Source organism: Bison bison, unplaced genomic scaffold (assembly GCF_000754665.1).
Source record: "Bison bison bison isolate TAMUID 2011002044 unplaced genomic scaffold, Bison_UMD1.0 scf7180017864498, whole genome shotgun sequence".
In the NCBI taxonomy this organism is placed as follows: domain Eukaryota; kingdom Metazoa; phylum Chordata; class Mammalia; order Artiodactyla; family Bovidae; genus Bison; species Bison bison.
In genome coordinates, this window is record NW_011495057.1 from 11,251,932 (window position 1) to 11,272,402 (window position 20,471).

At 42.7% G+C, this 20,471-nt stretch overlaps 1 protein-coding gene across 1 annotated transcript in view; it reads right to left on the reverse strand.

Annotated features, from left to right (window-relative positions):
• Positions 1 to 20,471, reverse strand: part of GAREM (GRB2 associated, regulator of MAPK1) — a 234,592-nt gene that overhangs the window by 4,324 nt on the left and 209,797 nt on the right. The gene's annotated exons all lie outside the window — the stretch shown is intronic.

Here is a 20,471-nt window from a genome sequence, read left to right on the forward strand (position 1 = left end):
GGCTTGTAAGCTGGCCCAGGGGGGCTCTTGCCCCACTTTGGGGTCTTCTGCAGAAGCTGAGAACCAACCAGGAGAGTGAAAAGCTCTGGTTGGGGTGCTCCCCTCCCTGAGTTTTGGAAGCATGGGCTGATTGCAAAATAAGTAAAATAGTGTTTCCATCTTGCTGCTGCCGCTAAGTCGCTTCAGTCGTGCCCGACCCTGTGTGACCCCATAGATGGCAGCCCACCAGGCTCTGCCGTCCCTGGGATTCTCTAGGCAAGAACACTGGAGTGGGTTGCCATTTCCTTCTCCAGTGCATGAAAGTGAAAAGTGAAAGTGAAGTCGCTCAGTCGTGTCTGACTCTTAGTGACCCCATGGACTGCAGCCTACTAGGCTCCTCCACCCACAGGATCTTCCAGGCAAGAGTACTGGAGTGGGGTGCCATTGCCTTCTCCGTTCCGTCTTGATAGCAAACTGTAAAGTAGCCAACTGTGTCTCTTTTCTTTCTTAAGGAATGTCTTTAGAGTCTAGGGTGGATGGGTGTAACGTCTATAGATGTGCCTGGTTCTGTTTATGCTACAGTGATAAGAATCAAGGAAAACGTGAGAGGATAAGGAGTCTGTTAATTTTTTTGATTTTAAAAATAGTCACGTTTCAATATGGAATTAGAAGTATAAGGGTTAAGGCTGAATCTGATTTAGAAATTTCTAAATTTTGGAATTCGTTGTTAAATATACTTAATTAGGGATCGCTGACTTAGATGTCAATGATGATATGCTAAGATGTCAATTACAATTGCATTTTAAAAATGTATTTATTTTTAATGTAAGGGTATGACTTTACAATATTGTGTTGGTTTCTGCCATAGGATCATTGGCTGATCCAGGTCTAGGAACACAGAGAAGCAGCCACGTGCAGTTGAATTTGACCTCTGGGAAGCCCTGTCTTCTCATAAGGTTCCTGACAGCTGCTTCTGCCTCCTCCTTCCCTAACTGGGCAGTCAGTCCTTAGAGCTTCCCCACAGGTTGGGGGTACAGAGAATACTATTAATAAAAAGAGTTATTTGTAGGTGACAGGGCCTGGTAAGGTGAACTTGGCTGACCGAGAGCCTTTCCAGCTGAACTCCAAACAGCACCTGAAATATGGAAAGCTCCTGAGATGGCCACATGACTCCTGAAAGGAATTCAAGAACAAAGGTGTGAGTGTGTGTGAGAGTGAGAGAGCTTCTTACCCTTGGGATCTGATCAGTGAGGAGATACTAACATGAAGCCAGAAAAAAAAAGAGTTCTTCCCTTGTGATGAGAAGGCAGTGTTGTTAAGTCACTTCAGTCGTGTCTGACTCTTTGTGACCCTGTGGACTACAGCTTGCCAGGCTCCTCTGTCCATGGGATTCTCCAGGCAAGAATACCAGAGTGGGTTGAGAAGGCAGTTTGGGTGTAATCACGTGACTTCAAGAACTAGGCTTATCCGAAACCCATTTCGGAGACAAAGGTAGTTAAAACAAAACCTGACTTCAAAGGGACCCCGTCCTGGATGAGAACTGAGCTGTAATGCGGTGGAGGCATAGATTAGTGCTTCACCCAGCAGGTGTGGGAGGGCAGCCCGTCGGGGGGTGAGCCCCGCTTACAGCTCTGCAGACAAATGCATCTCCACGGGTTACTCTCAACTTGTGGCTGCAGATGTGGGTGCTCGAGGGAAGTTGTACAGCAGTGTATTTTATGGGAAAAATTATATATGCGTTGGGGTTCCGAGGTTACATATCACAGGGTTTATGGTGCCATCTTACTTCCTAACTCTTACATCCTTTCAACAGAAATCATTCTACTTTCCTTTGGATTTAATTCATCATGGGACATTTGTATCCAAGGGAAACGTAGCTGTGGCTTGAAATGTATTTCATCTGACAATAAAAGGTAATTTACAAGACCGGATGGCCAATCACCCTATTTCCAGTTTTCCCTCATATTCCGTTTCATGTTGAAGTGCTACATTTTCAGCACATTCCTTCTAAAAGTCTCAGCATGTGGCTTTCATCATGTTACTCCCCATCTCCAGGGGCCCCTCTGACTATTGGACAAAGTCCAGCTTCTCCTGCCTCCCATGGAGGCCTGCAGCAGTCTTTCTAGTGATTTCTTCCCATCTGGTGCCATCTTTCTAGTATTTCCCCTGCTCTCCTCTGTATGAACACACAGGTCCCTCCAGTGGGGCAGGTTCAGTGTCATCTAAACTTATTCCTTGTACTTTCCTGTCTGTCCATGCTTTAGTTCCAACTCCCCACCCCCCGACCCCCATCACTGCCTAAGGCCCAGCCTAAGCGTTACAGGTGCGGTTTGGGACCGTCACACACAGCCATCAGCACTCGTCACTGCGTCTGAACTCTGCACAGATGCCGTCTGTATTTACTCACTCTCCATGTATGCTCAAGGAGCCTGAAAGTGGACATGCTGGGGCCATCGGCATTGTTCTTACTGCTCTGTGGGTGGCAGAGTTTGGGGACTTGACACCCCTGGCCCAATGTGTCACCTAGAATGGCAGGCAGAGGTTACTGGATGTCACCAAACTCAAAGCACTTTTATTTTTATATGGATACCATAAGAATGTCTTTTATATTTTTATGTGGAAACTGCTATTGATAAGTCATCTGGGCTACATGTTAATTTGTGTGTGTGTGTGTGTCTTCATATTGGTATCAATTTAGGGGAAGAAAAGGCGTGTAGCAGACCTGGGCTCGGTGACCACCATCAACTCCACCACCGCTAACCTGGGCGTGGTATCGGTGAAAATGACAGTTCTTTCTGAACTGGGAAATGCTGTGGCTTCATTAGGGAAGGGTGGGGAGGAGGGGAGAGGTATTTGGATGACCAAGAATAAGCTCTCTAACGCTGGTGCTAAGCGAGAAGATGGCACTGTGTCTGAGGCAGGTATTATTATTACCTATCACAGATTATGGGTGACTTTTGCCTACTGGTGGGTGATCTCTGGTGATGAGCAGCTTGAGTGTTTACAGCCAAGCTCCTGGCACCTGGTTATGATGGGGGTCAATCCACAGTACGAATTCAGGGCGAGCAAACTCCCACCCGTACCCAGAGCCTGGCTTTACCAGCACTTCTCTTCTCTAAAGCCTTTCTTTCCAGCAGTCTCCCCCGTGCCCAGCACAATTGTGTCATCCTTGCCCCTTTACAAGTCTTGTCCCTTTTCTACAGCAATGTTCAATGATCCCATCTTATCAGAGATAAGATACGCTGCCCTGAAGTAAGACACTTCTCCCCAGGGTTCAAGGTGCAGACTGCCAACCCAGGGCTAATCAGAGAGCAGATTTATTGAGAGGATGAATAGTGAGCTCTACCCTTTCTAGAACCGTCACTTCTCTCTAGTCTATGAAGCATATGTTCAGCGAGGCATAGGCAAAGTGACTGTCTCTAACACAGAGAGTTCCCTAGTGGGATTTGAAGGAGGCTGTGGAAGGTGCCCGTCCTGGGACTAACAGCCAGACCACAGGGACCATCTACTCCCACTGCCCCTAAAAGTCTGAAGAACATGCATCACTTCCCCTTTTCCTACAAACATGAATTCCATTTACGACTGACTTGTTCAGTTCCGTGCTGGGGGCCCATACAGGTTCACTGAGCTGCTGTGGAGTAGGGCTGACAAGAACGAGGAGCCCCTGCAATTAGCTGGGAGGGGGGTGATGGAGGCCAGTGCATGACAGATAGAAACAGGCTCCGTAATAGCAGAAGGTGGAACGCAGATCAGTGGGAGGATCATGGATGATTCAAGAGGCAGAGGGAGGACAAACTCAGGCAATTATGCTGAGGAAGTCTGGAGGCGGAAGGAGTTGTGAGTGTATGAGAGGCATGAAAACACCCCCAGAAAGATGAATTGGTCTGGGGGCTTAGAAGGCGAGACAAATCCTGGTGCTACTGATTCAGACAGACACTTAGAAAGAAGAACGGGCGTTGGGAGAAACCAAGGAGTTCAGGGTTGAAAAGAGTTTGAGCTCAGTGTTCTATTGATAGAACCTGAAGACGTGAAGAGGGCTGAACCCCTAAGAGGCGGCAGAGGAGGAGACCAAGGCGGAGAAACACAGGGGCCTGCACCTCACTGTTCATGGCAGGGAACAGGCCCTGATGGTGTCACAGAAGCGAACGGTGGGGAGGACAGCTCAGGACAGGGATGCGGTGAAGACAGGGACGGCAAGAAGTCCAGGCAGGTTGGGAAGATGTGTGACAATTAGCAGGTCACTGCGGATCTTAGCACATGAAACTTCAGTTGAGTGAGGAGACCAGAAGCAGATTCCAGGGGAGTCAGAGCTGGAACAGGAGGCCAGGGAGAAGTTAGTGAGGACAGACCATTCCTTACAAGAAGGGAGGGGGAGGAGCTATTAGAAGTGGATACTGGACTGAAGGAGGTGTGGCTTTTTTCTTGGAAGAAACTTGAAAACATGCATGAGTAGGTACATGTACCCACGTGACCTGAAGTCAAGTGTACACTGACTCCAGGGACAGACAGAACACACTTCCACAGTTCTCTGCTTTCCCCAGGCCAGTACCGGCCACGTAAAACCAGAAAAATAATGGCAGCTGATTATCTAAGAGCTTCCCAGGTGGCGCTAGTGGTAAAGAATCTGCCTGCCAGTGCAGGTAAGAGATGCAGGTTTGATCGCTGGGTCAGGAAGATCCCTGGAAGAGGGTACAGCAATGCACTCCAATCTTCTTGCCTGGAGAATCCCATGGACAGAGGAGCCTGGCGGGCTGTGGTACACAGGGTCACAAAGAGTTGGACATGGTCGAAGCAACTTAGCACACGTGCAGAGCAAAGACGGACACACCCAGTAGAATAAGTGACTTCGGAAAGCTTTGTTTAGCTACGTGAAGGTGGTTGACAAGGTCAAAACCCAGTTCCAACCTGTGGTCAGAATCTCATGCGTCACAGAGTGGGACTATTTATTTTCAGAATACTCTTCCAGAAAGTGTAACTTGGTTCCCTGACTCCTGGAATAGGCATTTAAAGGATCCTTTCTCCTCCTCTTCCCTGGACTTCCCTGGTGGCTCAGATGGTAAAGTGACTGTCTACAATGTGAGAGACCTGGGTTCGATCCTGGGTAGGGAAGATTCCCTGGAGAAGGAAATGGCAACCGACTCCAGTACTCTTGCCTTGAAAATGCCATGGACGGAGGAGCTTGGGGCAGGCTACTATCCATGGGGTCGCAAAGAGTCGGGCACGACTGAGAGACTTCACTTTCTTTTCTCCTCACTCCTCATAGCTGAAAGTCTTTTTAGCTGGTGGGGGGAACTGAGTCCCATCTGAAGGACCAATAATTTATGCAAAATGGAAAACAAGGTCTTCTTCCTAAATAGTCACATATTAAAGACAATGCATGAGAATGTGTTAAATACAAAGCTCGTTAGAGCATGGCTGGAAACAGGGGCAAATGTAAATGTTTGGCAGACAATTCAAACATTACATACAACTGGAGTATCTTATACACATGAACTACTTTCTTCTGTGACATTCTCTTTCTCTGACACTTCCTAGGGATTAACACAACACAACAAAAGACACACAGTGTGCCTATGAAGCTACTCAGCATAGGAATAGGGGCTTTTTAGTCTGATGATATTTCTTGGAAAGTCTTAGCTTCTCAGAACTCTCTACTTGTCTTATGAAAGAAATGACACTTTCACACCCCATTCATTCACCAACTGGACCAATGAGACAGCTTAGGAAAATGGAATACTTACAACAACATGTTCCTTGCTGAACTTTTTCTGGGGGAAAAAAATTTTATAGCAGCGACTGTTGTTTAGTCGCGAAGTCATGTCCAACTCTGTAGCCCGCCAGGCTCCTCTGTCCATGGAATTCTCCAGGCCAGAATACTGCAGTGGGTTGCCACTTCCTTCTCCAGGGGATCTTCCCAACCCAGGGATCAATCCCGTGTCTCCTGCATTGGCAGGCGGATTCTTTACAACTGAGCCACCTGGGAAGCCCATAGCAGTAATTACTCAACTTTTAAATATAAGCAGTGGATCTGAAAGCAACTGTCATTAAGACTCCGTGAGTCCTTGTCCACAGTCTAAAGTCCGGCATCCCATGCCTGCGGATGAAAACCTTGGCGCTCAAAGACCACACTACTTGGTCACTAATGGGCTGCAGCCGTCCTTAGGCAGACTCAGGATCACTGCTTTTATGCTGACAATAATTCAGAAAACAGACACGATAGGTGAGCTTGATCTGAAACTGGACTCCCCTTCACTGTGAGTTTTCTTCTCTTAAAAAGCTGACTTGGGGATCGTGTCAGTGTTCCGAAGAAAGGAGTTTTGTAACCAAGCTTCCCTGAACTTTGTAACTTTGCCTTGACCGTGTGCCCTCTGCCCCGTATTTTACGTTTCTTCCCACACTCCCTCTCCCAGATAACACAATCATTACAGCCTTAAGAAATCTGATTTATAAAGAGGCTTTTATACAAAGAGTTCACAACCCTGTCACATACCCATCAGGGGTATTCTCAGCCAAACAGAAATTCAAGTTTCAGAATGACAATGTGGCCATCAATGAACGGCTCTTAGATGGATTACGCAAGGGTAGATGTGATTTACAGTCGAAATCCTGATTCTCTGATGCGTGTGTTTCTTTTTCGCCATTGTGTATGTGGACGGTAAGGACCGAAGGCAGGCCTGGGTCTGCCATGGCTTCCAACCTCCAGGCTTGGGGCACAGGAGTCAAGGCTGAGGGCACAGGAGGCCGCTGCTGGGAAACGAGAAGGGCCCGCAGCTCTGAAAAGAATACTTGTTTAAATTCCAGGGTGCTTCCCTGGACTCTAAAGAAAGATGATGCCATTGGGCAGAGAATAAAGCCCTTTTCTGAGCAAGGAGTATAATGCATGACAGATACACTGAAATAGGATATAACCTTCCTATTAATGTGATTCTGTGCAAATGGTAAACCCAAGAGTGCAAATTTGAAACAAGGGCTAGCCCAGAGAATATTACAGTGACTTTATTAACATTCTAATCATTGAGACTTTCAGTAGACACAGGAGAAAACAATTTCTTGGCCAAGAAGGTTTCATTTAAAAACAAATAACCTACATAAAACCGAAGGCAATTAGTTTCAAAATTACTAGAACACAGTAATAATTCAGTCATTATTTCAATTAACAAATGGGAAACGCAGGTATGCCTTGCTTACCGAGTACTCCTTAAAGGTTGTAATTAAAATGAATTAAATGTCAGATGCCTTAGGAGACCTTGTTAATTAGTGGAATCCTGAGTGAATCCTTTCGTAGAGCAATTATTTTGAAAAGTAAATAGTCATTTCCAGATGAACCTGTTTAATATCTAAATTTGACTATGACTATGTCAGGTTTACTTAAGAAAAACTTCCCTTTAGTGCCTTCCTAAGTTTTTTTTAGCTTAATTTATATCACCTAACTTTTTTATTGGATTACAGATATACTGTATCTTTTATATACAGTAGTGTGTGTATGTTATTTCCAAGTTCCTACTTTATCCCTCCCCATTTGCCTTCTCTAATATTAATATTCAACAGAAGGAGAAAGCCCAAAGACAAAATAAAAATTCAGAGTAAAATCAATTATTTTTAAAAAAATTTATTTGGTTGAAGTATAGTTGATTTCCAATGTTGTGCTAATTTCTGCTGTGCCGAAAAGTGACTCAGTTACACACGTGTGTACATACTCTTTGCCATTATGGTTTATCACAGGATACTGCATATAATCCCCTGTGCCACACAGCAGACCTTGTTGTTTATTCTATATGTAATAGTTTGCATCTGCTAATCCAAACTTGTAATCCACTCCTCCCCTTCTCTCCCCCTTGGCAAGCACAAGCCTGTTCGCTGTGAGTCTGCTTCTATTCTGTAGATAAGTTCCTTTGTGTCAGAGTTTAGATTCCACATATAATGGTGTATGTGGTATTTGCTTTTCTCTTTCTGACTTAGTATGATCATATCTAGGTCCATCTATGCCGCTACAAATGGCATTCTTTCTTTCTTTCTTAATGACTGAGTAGAACTCCATTATAATATGTACCACATCTTCTTTATCCATTCATCTGATGATTGACACTTATGTTGTTTCTGTGAGTTGGTCATTGTAGATTTTGCTGCTATGAACACTGGGGAGAATGCATCTTTTTCAATTATAGCTTGTCTGGATATATGCCCAGGAGTGGGACTGCTAGATCATACAATAACTATTTTTAATTTTTGAAGGAACCTCCATACTGTTCTCCATAGGGGGTGCACCAATTTACATTTCCACCTACAGTGTGGGAGGGTCCCCTTTTACCACACCCTCTCCAGCATTTGCGATTGGTCGATTTTTAAATGATGGTCATTTTGACTGGTGACACCTCATTGTAGTTTTGATTTGCATTTCTCTAATAATTAATGATATTGAGCATATTTCCATATGCCTGTTGGCCATCTATGTCTTCTTTGGAGAAATGTCTGCTTAGTTTTTCAGCCCATTTTTAAATTGGGTTATTTGCTTTCTGCTGATGAGTTATGAGCTGTTTGTATATTTAGAAAATTGAGCCCCTCTCAGTTGCGTCATTTGCAGTATTGTCTCCAAGTCTGTAGGTTATCTTTTCATCTTATGGTTTCTCTAATTGTACAAAAGCCTGTAAGTTGGATTAGGTTCCACTTGCTTATTTTTGCTTTTATTTCTATTGTCTTAGGAGACCGACCTGAGAAAACATGGATACGATTTATGTCAGAGAATGTTTTGTCTATGTTCTCTTCTTTTAGTTTTATGGTGCCATGTTTTAAGTCCTGAAGTCATCTTGAGTTTATTTTTGTGTAAGGTGTAAGGATGTGTTCTAACTTCACTGATTTACACGTGGCTGTCAACTTTCTCAGCACAATTTGCTGAAGAGATTGTCTATTTCCCATTGTATGTTTTTGCCTCTTTTGTTGCAGACTGACAGTAGGTTTTGTGAATTTAATCTCCGGGCTCTCTATTCTGTTCCATTGATCCGTATGTCAGCTTTTGTGCCAGTACCATGCTGTTTTAATTACTGTAGCTTTGTACCGGGCTTCCCAGGTGGCTCAGGTAAAGAATTCGCCTGCCAATGCAAGAAACGTGGGTTTGATCTCTGGGTCGAGAAGATTGCCTGGAGAAGAAAATGGCAACCCACTTCAGTATTCTTTTCCTGGAAAATTCCATGGACAGAGGAGCCTGATGGGCTACAGTCCATGGAGTTGCAAAAGAGTTGGACACAATACAACTAAACAACAATAAGCTCTGCTGTATTGCCTTCAGCTATGTTCTTTTCCCTCAGGTGTGCTTTGGCAATTCTGGGCCTTCTGTGATTCCAATAGGATTATTTGTTCTAGTTTTGTGGAAAATGTCATGAATATTTCATAGGGATACTCATTACATGGGTAGATTGCTTTGGGTAGTATGGCCATTTTAGCAATATTAATTCTTTCAATCCAAGAGTATGGGAGTATCCTTCTGTTTCTTTGAATCATCTTCAGTGTCCTTTATTAATGTTTTATAGTTATCAGCATATAGGTCTTTCACTTCCTTGGTCAGATTTACTGCTAAGTATTTTATTTTTTTGGTGCAATTAAAAGGGATTTTTTTTTTCCCCCATATTCCCTTTCTGATCATTAAGTGTAAAGAAACACAACAGATTTCTTAATATTCATCTTGTATACTGCTACCTGGCTGAATTCATGTATCAATCTAGTAGTTTTTGTGTGGAGTCTTTAGGGTTTTCTGTATATAGTATCATGTCATCTGCATATAATGATAATTTTACCTCTTCATTTCCAACTTGGGTATCTTTTCTTTTTCCTGTTCGATTGCTGTAGCTAGGACTTCCAATACTGTCTTGAATACAGTTTGCATCCTTGTCTTATTCCAGAATTTAGTGGGAAGGCTTTTAGCTTTTCACAGTTGAGTATTATATTGGGTGTGGGATTGTGATAAATAACTTTTATCATATTGTAAAGTATCTTCCCTCTATACTCACTTTGGTTTAAGAGTTTTTATCGTGAATGGATGCTGAATTTTATTAAATGCTTTTTGTGCATCTATTGAGTCATTGTGTGGTTTTTGTCTTTTGTTATGTGGTATACAACACTGATTAATTTGCATATATTGAACCATCCTTGTGACCCTGGGATGAATCCAATTTGGTTGTGGTGTTATGATCTTTTTTGTTTTGCTTGGCTGTGCTCGGTCTTCATTGCAGTGCAGGAGGGTTTCCTGAGCTGTACTGCAAGGGCTTGTGATGTATGATCTTTTCTTGTGTTGTGGATTCAGGGTTTGCTAATATTTTGTTGAGAATTTTTGCATATATATTCATCAAAGATAATGGCATGTAATTTTCTTTTCTGGTACTGTCTTTGTCTGGCTTTGGTATCAGGGTGATGGTGGCTTCATAGAATGCTGTTAGGAGTGTGCTTTCCATTTCAGTCTTCTGGGAGAGTTTGAGAAGGATCAGCATAGGTTCTTCCCTGTATGTTTGGTAGAATTCACATGTGAAATCATCTGGTCCTGGATTTTTGTTTACAGGGAGATTTTAAATTACAGATGTCATTTCACTTCTAGTGACTGGTCTGTTCCAATTACGCATTTCTTTTTGATTCAGGGTTGGTGGGCTGCATGTTTCTAGAAACTTGTCCATTTCTTCTAGGTTGTTGAATTTATTGGCATATAATTTTTCACAGTATTCTCTTATGGTTTCTTAGAATTTCTTTGGTATTGGTTATTTCTCCTTTTTCATTTCTTATTTTGTATATCTGGGTCCTTGCTCTTTTCTTCTTGGCAAGCCTGGCCAGAGGTTTGTCAAGTTTATTTATTCTTGAATGAAGCAGCTGTTTGTTTTGTTGATCTTTTTTCTATTTATAAAAAAATCTTTTATTGCCTCTCTGATCTTTATTATTTCCTTGCTTCCTTCTGCTCACTTTAGGTTTTTTTTGCTCTTTTTATAATTCTTTTACGTGGTGGATTACGTTGTTTGAAATTTTTCTGTTTTAAGAAAGGCACATACCACTATTTTTATTCTAAGAACTGCTTTTGCTGTATCCCATAGATTTTGTTTGATTTTGCTTTTACCGTCATTTATCTCAAGGTATTTTTTGATTTCCTGTTTGATTTTGTTGTTGATTCACTGGTTTTTAGTAGCATGTTGATTACATGCTCCATGTAATCAATTTTCTTATTTTTCTGTAGTTGATTTCTAGTTTCATGCTGCTATGGTCTGAGAAAAGGCTTAGATATTACGATCAGAAATAATTTCTATACTCTTTAAGTTTACTGAGGCTTGTTTTGTGGCCTAGGATGTGGTCAATCCTAGAAAATGTTCCCTGTATACTATACTAAAAAAGAATGTGTATTGTCTTTTTGGAAATAACGTCCTGAAAATATCAATTAAGTCTAACTGTTGTATCCTTTAGGATCTATGCTGCCTTACTAATTTTCTGTCTAGAAGATCTATTGATTGAGTGGGTGTTAAAGTCTCCTGTAATTGTACTCCCATCAATTTCTTGCTTTATGTCTTTTGGTATTTGTCTATGTATTTGGATGCTCCTACATTGGGTGCAAATAGTTTGATAAGTGTAATATACTCTTCTTGTATTGACTGCTTTATCATTATATAGTGTCCTTCTTTAACTTTCTTTATGGACTTTGTTTTAAAATTTGGTCTGATATGAATAGTGTGATCCCCATTTTCATTTCCATTTGCATAAGACATCTTATTCCACCCCCCCATTTTCAATATTTGTGTGTCCTTTGCCTTAAAGTGGGTCTCTTGTAAGGAACATATTGTAGGCTCCTGTTTCATATTTTTTATTCCAGTCTGTCACTCCCTTGTTGCCATCCACACTCATCTTTTTGTTGGGCTGTGATGGGTCTTGGTTGCTGCACACAGGCTTTCTCTAGCTGTGGTGTGTGGGCTACTCATTGCAGTGGTTTCTCTTGTTGCAGAGCATGGGCTCTAGGTGCATGGGTTTCAGCAGCTGCAGTGTTGGGCTCGGTAGTTGTGGCTCATGCGCTTAGTCGCTCTGTGGCATGTGTGATCCTCCTAGACCAGGCATCAAACCAGTGTTCCTTGCATCGAAAGGTGGACTCCCAACGACTGGACCACCAGAGAAGCCCTCCCTTGTCTTCTAATTGGAGCATTTAATCCAGTGACATTTAAAGTAATTATTGATAAATATGTATTTATTACCACTTAAAATCTTATTTTCCAGTTGATTTTTGTATTTTTTGTTTTTCTTTATGTAGTTTATGATTTCCTTTTGCATTATGCTTGTGTTCTCCTCTTTTTGGCTTTTGTAAATCTACCAAATGTTTTCACTTGTTGTTACCTTGTTTTCCAAGTAGTTTAACCCCTTCCTACATCTACTTGCTTTAGACTGGTAGTCATATACTCAAACACATTCTAAAAATATTTACATCTCTCTCCTCCCCCCACATTTTATGATTTTGATGTCCTCTTTAACATCTTCATGTATATGCTTTTGCTATTCACTGTGGCTGTCACAGCTTTCACAAAAACTTTCTGATCTTTAAAAAAAATCTGTCTACTGGCTTATTTAAGTGATTTACTTTTCCAATTGTGATTTTCTCTTTCCTATATATTCTTGCTTCTTTTCTATTTACAGAAGACCATTCATTATATCTTTTAGGTTAGATTTAGTATTGCTATATTCTTTTAGTTTTCGTTCCTCTGAGAAATTCTTTGTCTTCTATTCTAAATGATAATTTTACAGGGTAGAGTACCCTAGGTTGCAGATTTCCCCCATGTTGCTATTTCCTCTGGCCTGCAAATGTTTCTGTAGAGAAATCAGCTGATAAACTAATGGAGGTGGCCTTGTAATTACCTCTGTTTTTCTGTTACTGCTTATTTAGAATCCTCTTTTTAACTTTTGCCATTTCCATTATATCTTGGTGTAGATCTGTTTGGGTTCATTTTATTTGGGACCCTTTATGCCTCCTATATCTGGATATCTGTTCTGTCTTTAGGTTTGAGAAGTTTTCAGCCATAATTTCTCTGAATAAGATTTCAATCCCCCTTTCTCTTTTTTCCTCCTTTAGGGATCCCAATTATATGTAGATTGGCATGCTTTATATTTTCCCATGGGTTTCTTACTTGGCTTTCATTTTTAATTTTTCATTTGGCTTTTTCTGAGTGGGTGATTTCTATTATTCTATCTTCCAGAATATTAATTCTTCATTATGCAATCTGCTATTCATTGCCTTTAGCTCAGGTTTCATCTCAGCAAATGAGTTTTCTAATCTTTCTTGGCTCCTCTTTATAGTTTCTAGTTCCTTTTTACCATAATCTGAATTCCAGTTGATAACTCTTCTTAATTTCTTCAGTATATTCACTATCTTCTTTTAACTTGGTGTCTATTAGACTGAAGAGTTTGTTTCATTGTTGGTTCTTTCAGGGGGATTCTACTGATCTTTTAATTGGGAATGTTTCCTCTGTTTCTTCATTTTTATTTATACTTCTCTTACTCTATGAATTTAGGAGAAATAATTATCTACCATGGGCCTGGAGGGCTATTTTTATGTGGGAATATCCTCGTGTAATCTGTGTAGGGTTAATATTTTTGGTGCAAGGGCTGTTTTAGTATGCATGCCTGTTTCCTCTTTGCTCAGTGTTTGTTGGCTGTAGAGTAGAATTGATTCTTACAGCTCAACTCTTGAAAAATCACTTCTCTCAGCTTTTAAACAATATATTTTAGGATTTTCCCCTTAATTTAGGTAGTTGTGTGAGGGCCTTCATTCTGTAGGGTGGCCACATCCTGCTGTGACATCTGGTAGCACCATGACCTAGCCCTACCCACGCCTAATGAAATCAGCCAAGGCAACTTCTCAGCTTTAATATTTCTAGAGAGGTTTTTCTAGGAATTTGAGTTTCTTGATGTGCATTTGCAGCCTTGGAACCATATGTGGCGTTTTTATAGATACTCTCTAGTTCTACAAAGTCCCCAGATCCCCCATGAAAGGATTACATATTATTGGGGTCCATAGGTTGCTGAGCATTTCTATAGTTCTTGGTTTATGACAATTACAATTTTGGCTCCACAGCTAGATAACTGTAACATATAGCTTATCAAGTAGACATTTTAAAACTCGGATGAAAAGAAGATTTTGTTACTTTTAAACCTAGTTAGGTTCCTGGGATATCTTAAAAAAACTAGGAGAATGAAACTCACAGGCACTTTGGGAAGGCAGGGATGACTGTCCCCTGTCTGAGTGCCAGGACTCTCTGCTGGCCTGGCTGTGGAGGTACATGTCCTTGTCCCCATCAGTTTCCATGACTCTCTGGGGTGCCTTTATACCTTAGGTAAGGAAGGACAGGGGAAAATAACCTCCAAAAAAAGAATCCATCTCCTATCGAGGTATTGCTACTATTTCCTGATTACTTACCACGTGCCAGGGAATACTGCCAAGTACTTTGCACAATACAGTAATGCAACGAAGATGTCATTATTAAGTCTTGCAGGGACTGACTCAGGAAGTGAAATATTTTGCCCAAGGTATGAAACACTAAGGGGCAGGGGGAGGATGAAAAGCCACGTGTGCTCTCAGATGCGACGCTTTGTGCCTCTATCTATCACACAGTGTGGCAGACCACTCTGCTGCTGGTGAAACTCCACTGAGAGGGGAAATGAAGACTCAGGGTCCTTGGTGTCTCCTCCCACCTTCTCATCAGGTGCTCAGCCTGTCTGAAGCAGATTCAGATGCTCCAAATCACCTCTGTGTAGCCAGTCTTTTCAAGCACCCACTGAACTCAGTCCGGTGTGGAATGTGGATTAAATTCATCCTGTCTGTCTTATTTTCCTCAAGCATCAGTAACACAGTGTGCTCCATTACAGGAACTTTATTTACAATGAACTTAAATCTTGTAACAGTGGATGTATGCTACCAATCCATCTTATGACTCAATCCCCACATCCTGCTTCTCGTATGTCAAGGGGGCCATCCCAATGGTTAACAGATTCTCCGTCCATACTGCAGTAAAACTTGCTTTAAACAAGTGGTTTATAACCCAGAGCTCCTTTTAGGATTTTCCTTTCATGAATCTTAGGAATCACTGTAATGTTAACATCCAACCAAGACTGAATGCATTTTTTCTTTTTCCCCTATTACTAAAGACAGGATGAGGATGTTAATTAACCCCTGGGTTCTGGGGTCCTCAGGTTTGATACTATTGCACAGGTAGCTATAGACAAGTTGTGATCTTGTAGTTTTGATACTGATTTGTGATTCATTACATAAACCAGAATAGTCTGAGAGTCAAACATTCTATTTCTAGAATTTCAAGCAGTGTCAAGCTTTCTCATCATTGCTCTCCAAAATGGCATCTTCCAAAGAGGTTTAAAAAAAGACAGCTCTTAAAGACTGTCACTTATAGAGTGTATCTGGGTAAATATTTTAGACAGTATCAGCCAACAGTCAGAAAATTAAAATAATGGAATGAGGGCCACAATGTTACGAAATAGGAGGATATGTTTAGAACATAGGAACCAATTAAGGATAACCCACTTAAGTGGAACTGTCAGGTCATTCTGATTTGAGGGCACTTGGCACAATTTTAAACAATGAAAATGTCACCCCCTCAGTGAGCTGGGCAGGCCCCCAGCTTGGGCTTGTCTGCAGCAATTTTAAAGGACAGAAGTGGCCGCATCTCTTCTGTGCCTGGAACCAGGAGCTCCAGGATGTTCCAGTTAGGAACATCAGTTCCAGTTGGCTCCTCGGATGTTCCAGTTAGGGAGGGGAAAAGACTCTTATTCTCGGGAAAGATAAGCTGCAGGGTTTTGTGCTTAAAGAAGAAAACCTTTGTGTTCAACAATCATTATAAAGATTACAGGGGTCTCTAACCCACAGGCCACGGACCACATAAAGGGACAAACCTCTGTATTTGACAATCATTACAAAGATAGAGGTTAGAGCAGGAATCGGGCTGTACAGTAGGGGAGCAGTGGGTGAAACAGAAACCACCCTCTGAGCAGCCCTGGTCTGTGGGAAAACTGTTCTCCATGAAATCCAGTCCCTGGTATCAAAAAGGTTGGGAACTGCTGGACTAGAGCAAAATTCTAAGTAGCCACATCAAGTACAAAGTATATTAACAGGGCTAAACTGATTACCCGCACCTGCTTCCCCCCACCGCCTCCCGCCACTGAGGATTTTCTGTTTGGCCCCACAGCCTAGTTTTCCATTCCAGAATATGGGCAGGAAAATGGTCAAGCATTAACTTGGATGATGATGGAACTGCAGCTCACTGTTGGAAACACAGCAAGTATTACTGTTGAAGGAGAAAATTTTTTTCAGAATTTTTTACAGAAACAAAGACCATCAAAAATGTGGAGAAATAGCACAGATATTTGCTATAACTCAGGGGGCTTCCCTGGGGGCTCAGTTGGTAAAAAGTCTACCTGCAATGCAAGAGACTTGGGTTGGGAAAATCCCCTGGAGAAGGAAATGGCAACCCACTCCAGTATTTTTGCCTGGAGAATTTCATGGACAGAGAAGCCTGGTGGGCTATAGTCCATGGGGTCGTTAAGAGTTGGACATAGTGACTAAACAAAGGACCCTGAAGCAGGTGGTGAAGAACAGAAGAAAATATAGGCTCACACACCCTGCAGTGAGCCACTGTCCCTGTAGATCCCAATAAGACCAGGCCATGGGCTGTTGCCAAGAAGAATTCATTCACCAATTACCAGCTTTGTTTCTTTTCATAAGAAAGATATTCTTTGACTCTGTTCTGTTACTCCAGTATCTTCTGTTACTGAAGACCTGATGGGATTTGTCACTTTCCCAGATCGCCTTACTTGAAAATGACCTCACAGGGAAGCTTATTACCGTCTTCAATTATTGGAAGGATAGCTGTGAGACACATGGCCCATCTCTCTCCCTGGACCCACCCCACTGCCACTATCCAAAGGAGTTTTATTTAATTCTGTGGGAGCACTTGAATTTATGCCCCAATAAAGATCTCTTTTGAAAACTACAAGTCGAAGCCACATCTAACAGTCACGACATTCTCTGGATCCCATGCACATCCTAAAACTGGAAAACTTGTTTCATGGCCACAGAACCAATAAAATATATGACTTCATTCGAAATGCCTGATTCTTAAAAAAGGAAAATAAAGTAATTTCAGGTGTTTATAAAAAGTCTTTAGGATTGGAGCGTTCTATAAACACTGAATATGCTCTAAGAAGGTTCTCTTGTGTCGTAAGAAATTACAGCTTGGACTGGAGTACCAAACCTTTCATTCTGCTGTGAGATTTGCTTTCAGTTTCAAATTTAACTCTTAACATTTTTCTTTTAGGACCAAGGTCAAGATAGGGCCTCTTAATATTTATGCTCTTACTCATCTTCCATTAGCCACAGTGAAAACAAGCATCGCCAGTTTCCTACCTCAAGACTTGGTTACATAAATAACTGGGTGTGACCATATTGGATGAGTCAACCAGTCAGTCAACAAACAGGACTCCCCATTATGTGCCAGGTGGGAGCAGAGTTCTACAGGAAAAGTTCATGTGGTCACGTTCCCGTTGAAGAGAAGGACTCTAAGCTTCAAGCAACAGCAAATGTACAGCTGGGCCGAGCCAGTCCTGTAACTGCCCAAAATACTTGCTAAGAGTACAGTACTTCTTACTTACCTCCCCTTACCTCTGATCTGTTTTTTGAGGAACACCATCTGACATGAATAAAAGAACCAAGGACTCTTGACTCCACCAAGAATTCCCCCAAATATTCTATACCCCCTTCTGGGTACAGGGACTTCTGGGCTTGTACCTTAGTGCGTGCGTGCTAGTCATATCTGACTCTTTGAGACCCTATGGACTGTAGCCTGCCAGGGTCCTCTGTCCATAGAATTTTCCACGCAAGAATACTGGAATGGGTTGCCATTTTCTCCTCCAGGGGACCTTCTTGACCCAGGGATCGAACTCAAGTCTACTGTGTTTTCTGCATTGGCAGGCAGATAACTTATTGCTGAGTGACCCTGGAAGATTGTAAAGAGGAAGGGAACATGCAGACCTGCAATTTCTGGGGAGTTTTTATGTCCTGAGCAAACAGCTGGAGGTGGGTCTTCTCTCAGGAAAGCTTTGCTGCAGTGAGGGGTCTGCCTCGACAGCTCCGGCACAAAGTCCTACCTGGTGTCCAGGGCCTTTCGGCCACCACTGCCCTTCACCCTCCCTTTTCAGCCCTACTTCACCTGCCCAGCAGAACTGCGTTTTTCTCATCCTCCCCTGCCTCTGCTCAGGTCATTCTGTCTGGAATATCCTTCCTTCTCATCTCTCTGCTCTTCCCATTCACCTGCACACCCTCAGGTTTCCCATTCACGTGTACACCCTCAGCTCATCTGAAATGCCATGATCTCCATGAAAGCTTCTCCTGCCCAACCAGAAATTTTTCTTCTCTGAACTCTCCCACATTTTAACCTCCATAGTTGTCCTCTCTTTTCACCTGTTACCTTCCCTGCTGCTGCTACTGCTGCTAAGTCGCTTCAGTCGTGTCCGACTCTGTTCGACCCCAGAGACAGCAGCCCACCAGGCCTCCCCGTCCCTGGGATTCTCCAGGCAAGAACACTGGAGTGGGTTGCCATTTCCTTCTCCAATGCATGAAAGTGAAAAGTGAAAGTGAAGTCACTCAGTCATGCCCAACTCTTAGCGACCCCATGGACTGCAGCCTACCAGGCTCCTCCATCCATGGGATTTTCCAGGCAAGAGTACCGCAGTGGGTTGCCATTGCCTTCTCCAAAAGGGAAAGCTACTGGAGTCCAAAATCATCATTTCTGGGGTTACTGATGGTGATTCTAGCATGTGTAGTATGTGGCCCAATAACTCCATGGTTTGAAGCAAAGCTTTACACAGCCTGGTGATTACAGAGGGGTGCCCTGAGGCCACATGGTGGGAGCAGAGTGGATAGGACTATGGGGAGAACCCCAGCCCTCCAATCTGACCTTCAGTCAGATGGGTTTTGACTGTAATTCTTCTATTTATTGTGATTCATATAAGTTTTCCTTTAAAAAAGAAGGATTCTACTAGAGATAGAAAAAAAGGAAACCACTGCCATAGATACTATCAAATAAATGAACAGAATTATATCCAATGCCTTGAGTACTTTTTCCCTTCAGATATAATGAAATCCACGATAAAAAAAGTCAGGCAAGGTTCACAGTGCCTGTCAATCAAAAACATGGTCAAAACAGAGGCCCTTTCTCCTCTCCTATATGATCCTTTTCCATTATAATTTGACAGATGCCTTCTCAAGCTCTGAGTGAGCTGTGTTTGAGGTGGTGAACAAAACCACGTTGGGCCTGGTTCTGCTCTGAGCATCACACCTGTGATGCTCTGATCTCAATGCATGTGGGTGAGCGCACTTATGATGCTCTGATCTCAATGTGTGTGTGTGAGCACACCCATGACACTGTGATCTCAATGAGTGTGTGTGAGCACATCCATAACGGTCTGATCTCAATGCATGTGGGTGAGTACACCCATGATGCTCTGATCTCAATGAGTGTGGGTGAAGACACTCAAGATGCTCTGATTTCAATGCATGTGCGTGAGCACACCCATGATGCTCTAAGTGCGTGTGCACATCCATGATGCTCGGATCTCAATGCATGTATGTGAGCACACCCATGACACTCTGATCTCAATGTGTGTGAGTGAGCACACCCATGATGCTTTGATCTCAATGTGTGTGCATGAGCACACCCATGATGCTCTGATCTCAATGAGTGTGGGTGAGACACTCAAGACGCTCTGATTTCAATGCGTGTGCATGAGCACACCCATGATGCTCTGATCTCAATGAGTGTGGGTGAGACACTCAAGACACTCTGATTTCAATGCGTGTGCACAAGCACACCCATGATGCTCGGATCTCAATGTGTGTGTGTGTGAACACATCCATGACACTCTGGTCTCAATGTAACTTCGAAGAGAGAATTACAAATCATGCTGACAGACATCTCTTGATCCTTCTCCCCCACCAAATAAATCTATTCCTTCAGTCTAAGTGGTGCTAATATCACTCTGCTGCTCAGGCTGCACATCTCAGAGTGTCTCCTGATTTCTCTCCTTCACTACTCACACCCAATTTATCAGTAATACTGCTAGTTGCATCTCTGAAATGTTCCCAAGCAGCTCATTTCTCCTTGCCATCTGCTGCTACCGACGGCTGGAGCTCAGGGCGTCATCATTCCATACCTGTTACCAAGTTCATACCTTTTCTCTACTCAGCCTTCTGCCCTCTCCTCCCTATTATCTGTACTCCAGGCAGCATGTTTAAACCTCTCTTAATAAAACTCTCTTGAGTTTCTTGGGAAGATTCCCCTGGAGGAGGAAGTGGCAAGCCACTCCAGTATTCTTGCCTGGGAAATCCCATGGCCAGAGGAGCCTGGTGGGCTATACAGTCCATGGAGTCGCAAAGAGTCAGACATGACTGAGCAACACACACACACACACACACACACACACAC